The sequence below is a fragment of the Globicephala melas genome, chromosome 2 (assembly GCF_963455315.2).
Source record: "Globicephala melas chromosome 2, mGloMel1.2, whole genome shotgun sequence".
Classification (NCBI taxonomy): Eukaryota; Metazoa; Chordata; class Mammalia; order Artiodactyla; family Delphinidae; genus Globicephala; species Globicephala melas.
Window position 1 is genome coordinate 20,097,019 of NC_083315.2, and position 15,254 is coordinate 20,112,272.

The following is a 15,254-nucleotide window of genomic DNA, read 5'->3' on the forward strand; positions in this document are numbered from 1 at the left end:
CAATTAAATTAGAAATCAGTGACCTAAAGATAATCAGAAGAATCCATGTCGTTAGGAATTTATATTTCTAAGTAACTCTTAGAAATATTATTAGAAAGTAGAAAGTATTTAGAACTACATGATAATAAAAATACTGCATATCGAAACCTGTGGGATGTAGCTAAAACATCACTTAAATGCTTACAGTGTTAGAAAACAAGGCTGGAATTTAATGAACCAAGCAAGTAACGTTTAAATTAGAAAAAAAACCAAAAGAATAAACACAGAATAGACAGGGTAAAAAAAAGAATGTGAAATTAGATAAATAGAAAAACACACAATAGAGAACTAAATTTCAAAATTTATTGTTTTGAAAATGCTAATAAAATTGACAAACTTTTGGCAGAACTAATCAAGAAAAAATAGACAAACAATATCAGAATGAAAAGGGAAACATAAGTATAGATGCCACAGGTATTGAAAGGGGGTATTATAAACAATTTTATGCCAGTAAATTTGAAAAGATAGATGAAATGGACAAATTCCTAAGAGAAGATCTCCTTAAAACCAACACCACAAATAAAAGAAAAAATCTGAATAGTAATATAATCATTAAAGAAAATAAATCATTATATAAAAATCTTACAACAAAGAAAACAGCACACCCAGAAAGTTTTACTAGAGAGTTTTATGAAACATTCAAGGAACAAATAACTCTTAAGTTTACACAAACTTCTGCAGAGAAGAGAAAAAGTAGAAACAAACTCATCTCATTTTGAGGCTATTAAAACCTTGATGCCAAAACCCAAGAATGTATAAAGAAGAAAAAATTATAGGCTGCTGTCATTCATGAACACAGATACAAAAAGTCCTAAACAAAATTATTAGTAAGCTGGATCTAGAAAGCAAATAATGACCAAGATGACTTAATCCCAAAAATGCAAGGTTGGAATAACGTTGATTTTCCAACATACAGTACAACATTAATTGATTAAAGGAGAAAAGTCATACAGTCATTTCAATAGATGACAAAAAGCATTGGACGAATTTAATATTATGCATAATTTAAAAATAAACTTCACAAATTATGAACTTTTTAAATACAATAAAAGATATCCATAAAAATTATAGCAAACATCATATTTGATGGCAAAATATTAAAACCACTCCCATTACCACCATCCCATCCTCTATTCTATATTGTATATTAAGTCATAACCCACATATAAGGCAAGAAAAAAAATGAATAGGGATTGAAAAGGAAGATGTTATTATTCACATATAATTACCGTCTTTGTAGAAAACTCCAAAATTCTGTCAAATTATTAGAATCAGTAAGAGTTTAACAAAGTCACTGGGGATAAGCCAATATAAAAAAAAATCAATTTCTATATACTAGCCACAAACAACAGCTAAAAAAGATACCATTAAAAATAGCATAGGGCTTCCCTGGTGGCGCAGTGGTTGAGAGTCTGCCTGCCGATGCAGGGGACACGGGTTTGTACCCCAGTCCGGGAAGATCCCACATGCCACGGAGCGGCTGGGCCCGTGAGCCATGGCCGCTAAGCCTGCATGTCCGGAGCCTGTGCTCCGCAACAGAAGAGGCCACAACAGTGAGAGGCCCGCGTACCGCAAAAAAAAAAAAAAAAAAAAAAAAAAAGCATAAAATTGTACTTTCATGGTAGTGCAGTGGTTAAGAATCTGCCTGCCAATGCAGGGGACGCAGGTTTGATCCCTGGTCCAGGAAGATCCCACATGCTGCAGAGCAACTAAGCCCGTGCGCCACAACTACTGAGCCTGTGCTCTACAGCCCGGGAGCCACAACTACTGAGCCCACATGCCACAACTACTGAAGCCCGTGTGCCTAAAGCCCGTGCTCAGCAGCAAGAGAAGCCGCCGCAATGAGAAGCCCGCGCACCGCAACGAAGAGTAGCCCCTGCTCACCGTAACTAGAGAAAGCCCACGTGCAGCAACGAAGACCCAATGCAGCCATAATTAATTAATTAATTAATTAAAAATAGCATAAAATAAAGATGCATATATGTATATATACATTATATTACTTGGGAAAAGATTTAACAAAAGATGAACTCCAAGAATAAGCAAAAACAAGGTAAACATTTTACAATGGAATACTGTTCATCAGTCAGAAGCAATCAATTGGACGATGGTGTGGATGGATCTTGAAATGTATGGAGTGAAGTTATAATTAGAGTCTTAGCACAATCCATGTGTATACATTTAAAGCACACACAGCCCTGTATTTTACATCCATAACCAGGGACACATCCCAGTGGTGTGGATGGGTGGGTGGGGGCGGGGCACACATCGACTGTACTATAGTCTACACCTGGTCTGCTCCACCACACTGTTTTCTTACACACCTCTTACTGCCCGAAAAACAATAAGGAAGATTTCCTGCAGGTTTGAATAATAATGATTTATCAGATCATTTTATCACCTGGGAAACTGTGAAAAGTCCAGATCTCAGGAGATGACACAGGACAGATGAGTTTGGATTTAAAGAGAGAAGCAGAGGAGACACCCATAATCTAGAAACCCTGGGGCAATTTAGGAGGGAAACGCTGAAGGCGGTCTGGCTTAACTAGGAAGGAGAAACCCTGAATTTAAACTTTTCTTGGATCATAATTTAGCTCAAAGTTAGCCAGGGAAAGGTTGACCAGATCCAATTTACCTAAGAATCTAAACTGGAACAAATAGATAAGTTCCCTTACATTCAACTACTAAGCTTTGTCCCACTTGGTGGGGGGAAGGGAATCGCGTCTTCTGAGACTTAGATTCCCTGCAGACATGCTAAACAAAATCACAAGGGTGATTATTGTCTTTGCAGTTCTGAACACGAAGGGGAAAATGATCCTCCTTAACCAAGTGATGTGGAACTAATTTTGCTTAGCATGTCTGCATTACACTTTAGAAAGAGAACTGCTCCAACTCACAGCCAAGGCAAACGCTTCACAAAAGAAAAGAAAGGTTGGGTCTTAGGGTTCTGAACCCTGTGGGCTATGATCCAGGCTTAGAGACCCCGACTCCTGTCTAGACACCACTATGAACCACCACAGCTACGGTACAGTCAGCAGAAGCACAGCTTAGCTGGGAAAGGAGAAGAAATGAGCTTTTTAAAAACACCCCCTTCCCATATTGGGCCATCCACAAGGGCCAGACCCATGTGCAAACCTACATCCCACTCTTTCATCATCTCATTCTCTATTCATAGGAACGTTGGGAAGATCTGTTCCCAAACCTAGAAAAAGAATCTTAGGACAGAAATTACCTTGAAGACTATATCCTGAGAAATCCCAATATGATGATTTAACGGCCAAGCCGCTTTCAAAAAGATATATTCTTCTTGACCTTCAAGGACATTAAAAATGAAGGAGCTTCCCCATGGGAACTGTTTCTGGGTCATCACAGCTCATTACCACTCATGGGCTTTTCCTATGGTTAAGCAGTGGGCGAAAGTAAAGAAAGCCATTTTTCATGGAATGTACACAATCTTAGATGAAATAATCAGAAAACACAAAATAGCCATTGTTGGCCTTAATGCTGGCAGCTCTTGACAACCTTTGTTTGTCTGAACATGTACTGATGTACTTTGCTCTGATTTACACAAACAAAGAAGACAGGGGTCCTACTTTTATAGCTTTCTATAGCTTCTATAGTTTTCTGTCTAGTTCTCTGCTCATTCCTGTTTTTATGGGAGTGATGTGCATTAACAAAAATGAGTTTTAGGGTTTCCCTGCTGGCGCAGCGGTTGAGAGTCCGCCTGCCGATTCAGGGGACACGGGTATGTGCCCCGGTCCACATGCCGTGGAGTGGCTAGGCCCGTGAGCCATGGCCGCTGAGCCTGCGCGTCCGGAGCCTGTGCTTCCGGAGCCTGTGCTCCGCAGTGGGAGGGGCCACAGCAGTGAGAAGCCCGCGTACCGCAAAAAAAAAAAAAAAAAAAAGTTTTATAATGAGAAATTACGTAGAAAATGAAGCTGTAATCGATGCCAAGACTCTTTTATACTGTTTTATTAACCTAATCCATAAGTTAAAAGGAAACGGAGTCCTGATATTCTTTCTTTTCTACTATTCAACTTAATTACGGCTTGAATAAAATTCTTAGATTAATCATTTCATTTCTCCCCCTAAAAATAATTTATAGATGAACTCCATAGAAATGATTGTGCTCTAGTTATGACAACACACCTGATAATGCAACACAACCCTCAGTCCCACCTCCCATTTCACACATAAAGGACAGTCTCTGGCCCCTCCCATCCCTCTCAGTACCAAAGATGCACATTTAGACCCAAATGTAAAGAACTGACCTGGTAGGCAGGTAAAAGTTGTTTGGGGTCCTGTAGTTCATTTTCTTCCAAGTTTTCTGCCCTCAAAAACTTTGTTAAAAATAAAACAGGGCTTCCCTGGTGGCGCAGTGGTTAAGAATCCGCCTGCCGCCAATGCAGGGGTTTGAGCCCTGGCCGGGGAAGATCCTATATGCCGTGGAGCAACTAAACCCATGCACCACAACTGCTGAGCCTGCACTCTAGAGCCCGTGAGCCACAACTACTGAGCCCGCGTGCCATAACTACTGAAGCCCTCGCGCCTAGAGCCCGTGCTCCACGAGAGAAGCCACCTCAATGAGAAACCCGTGCACTGCAATGAAGAGTAGCCCCCTCTTCCGCAACTAGAGAAAGCCCGCGCACAGCAACGAAGACCCAACGCAGCCAAAAATAAATAAATAAAAATTTTAAAAATAATAATAATTTAAAAAAAAAGATTCAGTGCAACATTCACCAGTGAATTGCAAAGACCTAATTAACCTTTCTGAAATCCTGGATTCCTTTTGGGACCACAGGCCTATCAAAGTGGGCACCGTTTTTGTTTTCCTAACCAATCCTGCCAAGGAGCTGTAAGAACATAGGGCTTTAAAGTGTGTCTGGAATCTGGCCTAACCTTGTCTCTTCACACTTATTGCCACAATAGGAACCCTTTTATCCAGCCGAGTTTCCTTCATGCTCTGCTCGGGTGTGAGCCACGTTTGGACTGCTTCCCCGTCCCTCTCCTCTCCATCCTCAAAGCCTAGCTCATGAACGATGGCAAACCCCATCTAGTCTTCCTTCAGAATGCTGCCCTTCGCCTGGCTCCTCCAGTACTGCTTACTTTCCACCACTTTTTAACCACATGATGCCACCTTTGTCCCTCTGATACAACTCATCACATCAGATTTCATTATGCTCGTAATTCCTTTTCCTCAGTTAGACTAGACTTGCAGGCAAAGCTCTCTCTCTCTTTTTTTAAAACTATAGCCACAGGATTTTGGAAAATATTCATCCCAAAATATTGACTTAGTATTTGTTACTTAACCAAAATTTATGTTTTATTTATTTAAAAAAAAATTGTATGGAAGTACAGTTGCTTTGCAATATTGTGTTAGCTTCAGGTGTACAGCATAGTGATTCAGTATTTTTTGCAGATTATATTCCATTATAGGTTATTGTAATATAATGGCTATAATTCCCTGTGCTATACAGTATATCCTAGTTGCTTACCTATTTTATGTGTAGTAGTTTGTATCTGTTTATCCCATACCTCTAATTTGTCCTTGCCTTCCCCCCTCTCCCCTTTGGTAATCATGTTTGTTTTCTATGTCTGTGAGTCTGTTTCTGTTTTGTATATACATGCATTTGTATTATTTTTTAGATTCCATGTATAAGTGATATCATATAGTATTAGTTTTTCTCTGTCTTATTTCACTAAGCAAATACTCTCTGTGTCCATCCACACTACGTCAAATGGCAGTATTTCATTCTTTCTTATGGCTGGGTAATATTCCATTGCATATATACCATGTTTTTTTAATCCAGTCATCTGTTGATGGGCACTTGGGTTGCTTCCATGTCTTGCCTATTGTAAATAGTGCTGCTATGAACACAAAATTTATATTTTAAAACTCTGAAACCATGAGAGTATCCTTAAAACAGACCTTTGATGTAGAAGAAAAGTTTGAACACGTAGGAGTCGTTTCAGACATGTTAACCTTGTTGCAGTAAGTGTCCTTTATCCTTCTATCATATTCAGAGACCAAAGCCTTGAAATTTATGAGAAATTACTCTCAGTCAACCTTTATATTCCAATCAAGGGCAAATGTGGAGCAGGAGGGGAGTAACTTTAAACACAAATAATGATCTGTTAAAAACTTGGCACCAATAACATCAGACACACTAAGCCAGTAATGCTTCCTGATATTAACATGTGATAAGTATCAGGATGAATGCACACACGTGTACATCGATAGATGTAACCATGACCAACATTAACTTCTAAAATGGGCCTCTACACAAATAAACAGCTGAAGTAAAATAAATAAGTAGTAACTATTCTTTAGTATGGGCTCTTTCTCCATGTGCAGAAAACAAAAGCCTTGGAAAGAAAAGAATGCTTCCAAAAAATACTCACTAAGCAAACTAGCAAACTAGAACTGGATCCCAGCACAGAACATCAAAGGGAAATCTTTTTCAGGTGGAGGCTGGTTGTTTCTGGGAGAGCTGGGGGCGGAGGCTTAATTTTGTCTGGCGTTTTAAACGGTTGACATGGTCAATGGTTTAGCATTCCTTTTCCTTCGCTTTTTTCTCTGAATGGTTTTTTCCCTTACTTCTGAAAATGTCTGCTGTAAGAACTTAGGACCTTAAACTCTTAACTGGCACTCGAGGGTATTAAAGACAAACACTTCAAAGGCTGGTAGTTTTACTTCTCCAGAAGAATTAGCATGCTTTCATTTAGAGGGTTTTTTTTTTTTTTTGGAAAAGCTCTTACTGAACAATGTAAAAAACAAGGTTGGTTTCAGATCTTCTCAATTGTGAATATTTTCAACTGTTAATAGGAGGCAGTAATTAATTTACTTAAGGCAGCATGCCACATGAAAGTAACTGATTCGCCTACTCATAAGCAAACACTTTCACAGCAGAGGCCTCAGCCAGGTAGGCTGGTTAACAGGCCCCAAGGGAAGACGTCTCCCACCACCAGTGTACTACCACTGAACAGAAGCTTCGGAAATCAGATTTTCCCAACGTAAATCCTCACCCGAAAAAACCCTGACCAGATTTGAGTTTTGTTACTAATAACAAAAAGTAATAACCCAGGAAGAAGCAAACAGAAAAGCATCAACAGGAGGAAAATCTAGTTACATCTGATGAAATGTTTGCAAAGGTAGACACTTCAAATTTTGATTTTTGGCTCATTTAAAAAAAATTTACATTCTGTATGCATACTGCATTTCTGGATTGTTTAACAAATTTAAAAAAAAAAATCAAAGGAAAAGTCCCAGGTTTAGTTACTCTTGTTTCGTTAAACAAGCTTGTGTGCTTTCTCTTTATTTATTCAGCAAATGTCACCAGAGCACGCACTATGCCCTACTCCGGGGCGCTAAAATGTAGACCTCCTTACTTGTCGTAACAATTATACCTTATTGTTTTATAATGCTTTTTCTTTCTTCTGAGAAGCTCAAAAAAATTCTTAGCTGAGTTTTTCATTCCTCCTCACAGCAAAAATAAAGCTGACCGAGAGCATGTTCATCCTGCGCTGGTATTTACAACACCTGGTTAGACTGGAAGCCAAGATCTGATTTACATTTCTTATCTCAGGCTGAACAGATTTGAGTCCAAACCTGAGTGGGGCAAAGCTCCCGCAAGACCTCCTCCTGGGTCAGTCCACTGCATCAGACTTTGAACCCAGTCTTCCCCAATCTCTTTGCCAGCCATGCATCTCCAGAGGCTCTCTCCTTCCTCTTCCTGGACACCTGCAACCCAGGAACAAAGCACTCAACTCCCTCCCTGCAAATCCAGGCCCTTGGGTGCAAACTCCTACTCCAGTTTTAATAGAGGGGTAGAGTCAAGGGGCTTTCAGAACTTTTTAAAGAAATGGGGGACTTCCCTGGCGGTCCAGTGGTTAAGACCCCGTGCTTCCAATGCAGGGGGTGCGGGTCAGGGAACTAAGATCCCATAAGGTGCGGGGCGTGGCCAGAAAAAAAAAAGAAATGGGGACAACCAGTATAAAACATAATCAGCAAGCACCTGCTGTATAGCACAGTGATCTCTACTCAGTATTATATAATAACCTATAAGGGAAAAGAATCTGAAAAAGACATATATATATATATATATATATATATGAATCACTTTGCTGTACACCTGAAACTAACACAACTTTGTAAATCAACTATATTTCAACTTAATATAGTTAAATTGTGGTTGAGAGTCTGCCTGCCAATGCACGGGACACGGGTTCGTGCCCCGGTCCGGGAAGATCCCACATGCCGCAGAGCGGCTGGGCCCGTGAGCCATGGCCGCTGAGCCTGCGTGTCCGGAGCCTGTGCTCCGCAACGGGAGAGGCCACAACAGTGAGAGGCCCGCATACTGCAAAAAAAAAAAAAAAAAAAAAACTGGAAAAAAAAAAAGAAAAGAAATGTGGACAACCGAATGTTTGTTGAAAAAACTGGATGACGCTAACCAACAGTTAAGATGATACTGATGTCAGCATTTCAAGGGCCTATCAGCCTCTCTGAGAGAAAGCTCAGCACCTGAAATGAATCAACAGTGGAATTTGATAATTACTCAAATTACTCAAAATTTGACAAAGACCCCTTGGCTACTGAAGCTGTCCGGCTCCTCACCACTTTGGAAAAGAAAAACAAGACTGACATGAGAATTCGGTAGGAAATACAGTATTTAACACACTGTATTTTTATGTGAATTTTCAAGTTCCCGGCAACATTCTTCTAGCGGTTGAGAAGGGAAGGGTCAGACCCCTGGCCTGCAGTTAGTAAATTGAATTGTATGAAGCTGCCATTGGTGTAGGTCAAAAATAGTTGAATATAGGTAGTTTTCTGTGGTTAACCTAACAGTTTCGGAACTGAATTGATAATTAACATTGTAAAAAAGCGAAGTGTTCCTTGAAATGCAATTTTGGTTGCAGTATGGCTTTATTACACATTGATACTAAAATGCTTTTCCTCAGATGATACCTCTGAAATCACAAAGGAATGAATAGGGGGGAAAATACACAACAGGTTCACCTCACACACACTTTACAGACAATCTGACTGATGAAGTGAAGCTGCCTGTATCAGCAGGAGCTCAGACCACAAATTCATTGGTTCTCTAGTACGTGTGGAGGACAAGTTATATGAGGAAACTGAGGTCAGAAAGAGTTGGATTTAGGCTTCAGATTTCCACTCCAGAAGAATGCTTTTCTGGACTTTTTCTGCACAAGAACTTCTATGCAACATTGGACATTTTCAGCGCCATCCCCTTGTCTGTACTGTCTTATCTCCTTCATCTTTCTGTCCTTCCTTCCTCAACCCTCAACCCTCCGCTCAACTCGGATTATTGCCTCAGTGTACAAATGTCTCGTCCACAGCAGAACACAGGCCACTCGTGACCCGTCAGCGGTTCATGCCCCCAAACTCAAGGCTAAACTTTTCGGCATGATGAGCAAAGCCACGGTTCTACCATTCTTACATCCCACTATCCTGCCCTTCTTGGCCCGGTTCCATTACGTCCTCCTGAAAGAAAGGGTACCTCTATCCTCCGCTCCCTGAAGACCTGTGGGCCTCTGAGATAGACTCCCACTTGACACCTATATCTCTGTTACTAGATCACAAGATTCTCGAAGGTGGGGACCACACTCATTGACCTCTATATTCCCAGTTGTGCCCAGCACGGAAGGAACTTAAATGTTCACGAAAGCTCTTCAGACCCTCTGAATCTTCACAGAAAATGTCAAATGTGCCATTTTAGAAAACAGCACCTGACCAAACTCACGTGTCTAGTATAAAAGAGCACAGGCATCTTTTTCTTTTCCCCACACAAGATAATTCCTTTAAGTTTTACAAAATAAACTATTTTACACACACTCATTTGTAAGGGAGAGCTGTGGTGAATCATGAATGTATAACCTCCAGTTTCAAGGTCTGAGAGGGCCTGAGAAGTAATTTAGTCCTGCCCCCAGTTTTACAGACCGGGAAACCGAGGTCCACAAAGGTAAAGTGGTGAACCCGATGGTTACACGGCTATTTGGTATTGAAACCTCTGGTGGAGAGAGTTAAGTACTGCTCTTTTTCCCTATGCCAGGCTCTATGAATCAGTTAGTTTAAAAAAATAAAATGTAACCTGCAAACATCCAAAAGAGAAGCGTATGAGGAGTAGTAGGTTTATATCTCCAATGACGACTCAGTGATCAGCACATGGCAGGTGGCCCAACAGCCTACAAATACTGCTGAATGAAGAGACGAACAGCCCAGGCCTTCGGATCAATAACTAAAATAGGTAGAATATTAAATACTAAAAAAGCACTAGTCAGACAACTGGTCTCCTGGAAGGAGCAGCAGAAGCCGGAAAGAGAGAAAGAAACAAAACCAAAACAATAGAATGCGGGTTGGAGAAGGTACATACTATACAAACCAAGTCCTATAAAAATAACTATACTTACATGCAAGATGCTGGTGATATAAAAGCTAATACAAAAGAGAATCAAGTCCTTGAATAGACCTGTCTCCAAAGAAAATCTGGAAGTGGGCAACAAGCCCATGAAAAGATGCTCATCATTATTAGTCATTAGGGAAACGCAAATCAACACTTCAATGAGACACCACTTCATGCCCATTGGGGTGGCAATAAAAACAAAAACATGGAAAATAACAAGTGTTGGTGAGGATGTGGAGAAACTGGAAACCTCCAACATTGCTAGTGGGAATGTTAAATGGTGCAGCTACCGTGGAAAAAAGTTTGGTGGTTCCTCATAACTTCACTACTCACAATAACCAAAAGGTGGAAATGACCCAATGTCCATGAGCTGATGAGTGAATAAGCAAACTGTGATACATTCCTACAATGGAATATTACTCAGCCATGAAAAAGAATGAAGTACTGATTCATGCTACAACATGGATAAATCTTGAGAGCATCATAAGTGAAAGAAGCCAGACATATGTTGTATGAGTCTATTAACATGAAATATCCAGAAAGGCAAATCCATAGAGACAGAAAGCAGATTAGTGGTTGCCAAGGCTGGAGCAGAGGGGAAATAGGGAGTGACTGTTTAATGGGTATGGAGTTTCCTTTTGGGGTGATGAAAAAGCTCTGGAACTGGATAATGGTGATGGTTGCAAAACATTGTGAATGTACTTTTTTACACTTTAAATATGTGCAGTTTATTGAATGTCAATTATACCTTAGTAAAGATATTTGAAAGAAAATTTTTAAAAATGGGAAAAGACATATCAAGCAAATATTAACAACAGCAACAATTAAAAGATCACTTCTGGTTATACTACATCAGACAAAATAGACTTTAGGGCAAAAATCCTCACTAGTGATAAAAGTAACTATGTTATGATAAAAATTCAATTCCTATTAGACATTGCATGTCTAACAATATAAATTTACAAATGCATACTGTTAGATATTAAAATAGAAAGCTGTTTATACAAATAGTCTCAGAATATTTTTTAGCTCAAATACAAGGAGATATGGACAAAGATCCCATTCTAGTGGGATCTTTCATATACCTCTCTCAATTACTGACATGTTGAGCAGACGCAAAGTTAGTGAGGAATGATGCAATTAATAAGGTTCATTTAACGGATATCTGTAGACCTCTACAGAACAAAATGAAAGAAAACACATTCTTCTCAAACACATATAATGTGAATATACTTAATGCCACTGATTTGTACACCCTAAAATGATAAATTCAATGTTGTATGTATTTTACTACAAAAAAAAAAAAAGAGAGAGAGAGAGAGAACCAAGTGTTTCCAGTGGTAGGGTCTTTGGAAATATCCAGTCTGAAGATACGAGTTCGTAAGGAACAATCACATCCCTAACCAATAAGGCAGAATGTTCTGCCCTACACATTCCTCTACTACCGATCCCGACTGCACGGATTTTAAACCCAGCACCTACTTTCTCAAAACAAGATTCAAGATTAATGCTGCGGGTCTGGGAGGGGAACAACGGAGTTACTGAGAAGTGCAGCTTCAGGGTGGTTCTCTACAGAGGTGGCTACAGTGACTGCACTGTACTGACGCCACTGTGTCAATGTGAACAGATGCTGGACCCACTCAGATTCAAGAGGGGAAGGCTGCAACGTCCCAGGGGTAGAGCTGCCCAGCCCATCCTCCTGAGAACACACAGGGAGCGGGGAAGCCACCAACACTGCCACCAGAGAGGGCAGTGGAAACTGAAACAAAAAGCCGCCCTCCGCCAGTGATGGCAGCGGCTCAGGTTCTGGGATGCTTCTAGGATGCCACGGCACTACTGGCGGCCATCCACAACCAGGCGGATAAGACGCACTTGAACTCTTGTTCCAGAGGATGCCCTGTTCTCAGTTCTGCTCCACCCAAGCCTTTCCCCTCTCTCCCCCCAGGCTTCAAGGCTCAGCTCTCTCTCCTGTAGTTACTTGAGATGATCTTGACAATCAACACAGGGTGCCAACCACAGGCTCCTAAGGTGTCTGAGAACTTTGGAACCAGGGCCAGGTGTATCTTCAGCTCCTGATGAAGGCTTACTCGATCTAGTTTTAATCTGTTTGGGCCGTGTGGCTGTTATCTAGATGTGTCTGTATGTCCCATGACTAGTTCAGCACTCAGCACATTGTAGGTGGTCAAACAGGCCTGAAAATACTGCTGAATGAATTAATGAACACGCAGGGCCTGCATGAAAACAAGCAAATCCCGCCCTCCGCCACAAAGGGAGCCATCGTGGTGTCAAACACCCGCATGTTTTCTTAAAAGCATCTCTCCTCTTTCCAGCCTTCTCTAAATTATCTGATTTTGGCTTTCTGATTTCTAGTAATGGAGAAAATGTGGTACTTTTAAATTATCAGCATCCAAAATTTTCCCCCCCCAAAATGTAAAAAGGCTCTGAAGTGCTGTTACCAAGGCATATACCCCGTCCTTAAAAATGGCTATTACTGGTCTGAGCAAGAAAATACACAAGATTCCATACATACACTGTCAACTTTGGCAAGAGAGATTTTAGACAACTTCCACCCTTCCCGCCCAATCCCAAGTAAACAGGGCATTTGTTTATATTTCCACATTGGCCTCATGAACCAAAATACCTCCTCCACCTAGAAAAACAATCTGTAACATTCAGACACTGAGCTTTGAGGGCAGACTTTTCAGTGCATGCTAGAGCAGTAAGAATGTAGTGCTTAAAAAAAAAGTAGAAAAGCATCTTTAATAAACTTAGGTTCTCCTGTGAGCATTTCCCTCACATTTACACTTATATCTGATTTGGTGTTTCTATATCTTTCAGAAATATATATTTAAAAAAAAATTGTTCTGCATGAAAATTGGAGCCAGAGAAACCTTCTTTCTACAGTCTCCAGAAACAGACCTGAGTGTTCTACTGTGTTTAGGGGGAAAAGACACAAAAATCATTTTCCTTTACTCTAAGTTTTCGCTTTGCACCAAGTAGGTCCTGGCAAAGAGTTAAATGTTTTCTGATGTTAGTTCCTGCGGTTTAAGAAAAAAATAAAATATAAAAATATAAAAGGCTAGGTGCTTAAATTTAGACTCCGTAAAACAATACTGGGAAACTTTCAAAGCTTTGGAGAAATTCTGGAGTTTATTTTATTTGCATCACATCGCCTTCTCTTTTTATAATCCCTCCCGCCCCTGCTCACCGGCTGATCCTGCACGTTCCCGCGTGATTCAGTTACCTGTTGGGGGTCAGGGGTTGGGGAGCGGGGTTGGGGACGAAAATCTACTGGTCACTTTGCGCAGGACCCAAGTTCAACAGGTGGCTTCGGCCACCTCCTGCCAATATGAGGCTCCCGCCCTCCTCTCCTTGGGGGATGGGACACAGCGCCCTGGGAATTCGACGGCTGCGGCGGCAATTGGTGCTCCGGGGAGGGCGGTGGGGACAGGGCAGGGGTGTTGGGACAACCCGGACCTCTCTGCGCGTAAAGCAAGAATCGTGCCATGGACCACCTTCGCCCGCCGCCAGGACAGCCTCGGAGTCGGAAAGCCTCGCGTCCTCCCCACCGCCCCCGAGCCGGACGCACGCGGACCCCCGTGATCCCGAATGAGGCCCCGGGTTTCCCGGGTGGGAGGCCACCGGGTCGACGACGGCCCCTCGGACGGCGCCAGAGCCTTTCCTAACTTCCAAGGGACGCGATGCGGAGGAGCGGGAGAGCAAGCAGAAGAGATCCCCGCCGGGAGGGCACCCGCAGGGACGCGCGGGAAGCGCAGGCAGCCGACTCACTAGCAAAGGGGCTCGCCCTTCCCGCCCTGGACCCCACCAGAGCCCCGATCTCCCCCGACCGGCTGCAAACGTCGCCCCACTCACCGACGTGCTGGACAAGGGGATCGGCTGCCAGGACGCCCTCCCGCCCTCCGACCCTGTCCGGCATCGAGAAGCCCGCACTCACCTCGCAGGAGTCCCGCAAGAGCCCACCCGGACCGCAAGCGGGAGCCGAGCCCTAGCGCCGCCCGTTCGCCTGTCCGCCCGCGCGCGCCTCGCAGACCTTCCAGGGCCGCCCCGCCGCGCGCTCGCTTACGCGCGCTCGTGCGTGCTCCCGTCGGGGTCTCGGCTGCTCCCTCCCCAAACTCACACGGCGCGCGCCCGGGGCATTTAAAGGGACAGGCCCCCGTGCCGGCGCTGCCCCGCAGCCGCCTCTCGGTGTTGGTGCGAGGTTTGAATTGGGGACGATCTGAGGAAACTCCAGCCCCATATCTGAGTTAAACACTCGGAGGAGAAATAGGGATTTGCATTCGAAGCTCTGAATAAGACGGGACATTTTTTTCCCCTCCTCGGTCAGTTTTGAGAGGTTATTTTACATTTAATGACAATAACTACCACGTATCGAATTCTTATTACCCTTGGACAAGGCATTTAACACACACACATTATTTCATTCAATCCTTAGAACCCCCAATTTCTTATCCCCATTTTACAGAGGAGGAAAACTGAGGTTCAGAAAGGAGAGGAAGCTCATCCAAGAGGTTTTGACCCCATTCCTTGGTGCCATTTCTTCTTTATCACCATGGAAATATCCACTGAGGTTAATAGCTGGTTGTGGAAGGCTTCTGTAAGTTGGTGGAAGTTAATGTTACCGGTGTTTCCATGGGGTGGGACAACTCTGTAGGAAAGGAGAAAACAAGAGTTATAGGGTTTTATTAATTATAGTGTTTGCTATATACTCAAATGACAGACATAAAACCCGTATTGCAAAGTGCTGTTGGTGCTTATCCCCATTTTACAGAA

General features: G+C 42.4%; 2 protein-coding genes across 3 annotated transcripts in view; one reads left to right on the forward strand and one right to left on the reverse strand.

Moving 5' to 3' along the window:
* PROSER2 (proline and serine rich 2) overlaps positions 1-14,538 on the reverse strand; it is a 40,849-nt gene extending 26,311 nt beyond the window's left edge. The window contains exon 1 of the mRNA XM_030836944.2: positions 14,419-14,538. The gene's annotated coding sequence lies outside the window, so the exon portion shown is untranslated. The remainder of the gene's footprint in view (positions 1-14,418) is intronic.
* UPF2 (UPF2 regulator of nonsense mediated mRNA decay) overlaps positions 1-15,254 on the forward strand; it is a 213,275-nt gene that overhangs the window by 162,025 nt on the left and 35,996 nt on the right. The window lies entirely within an intron of this gene.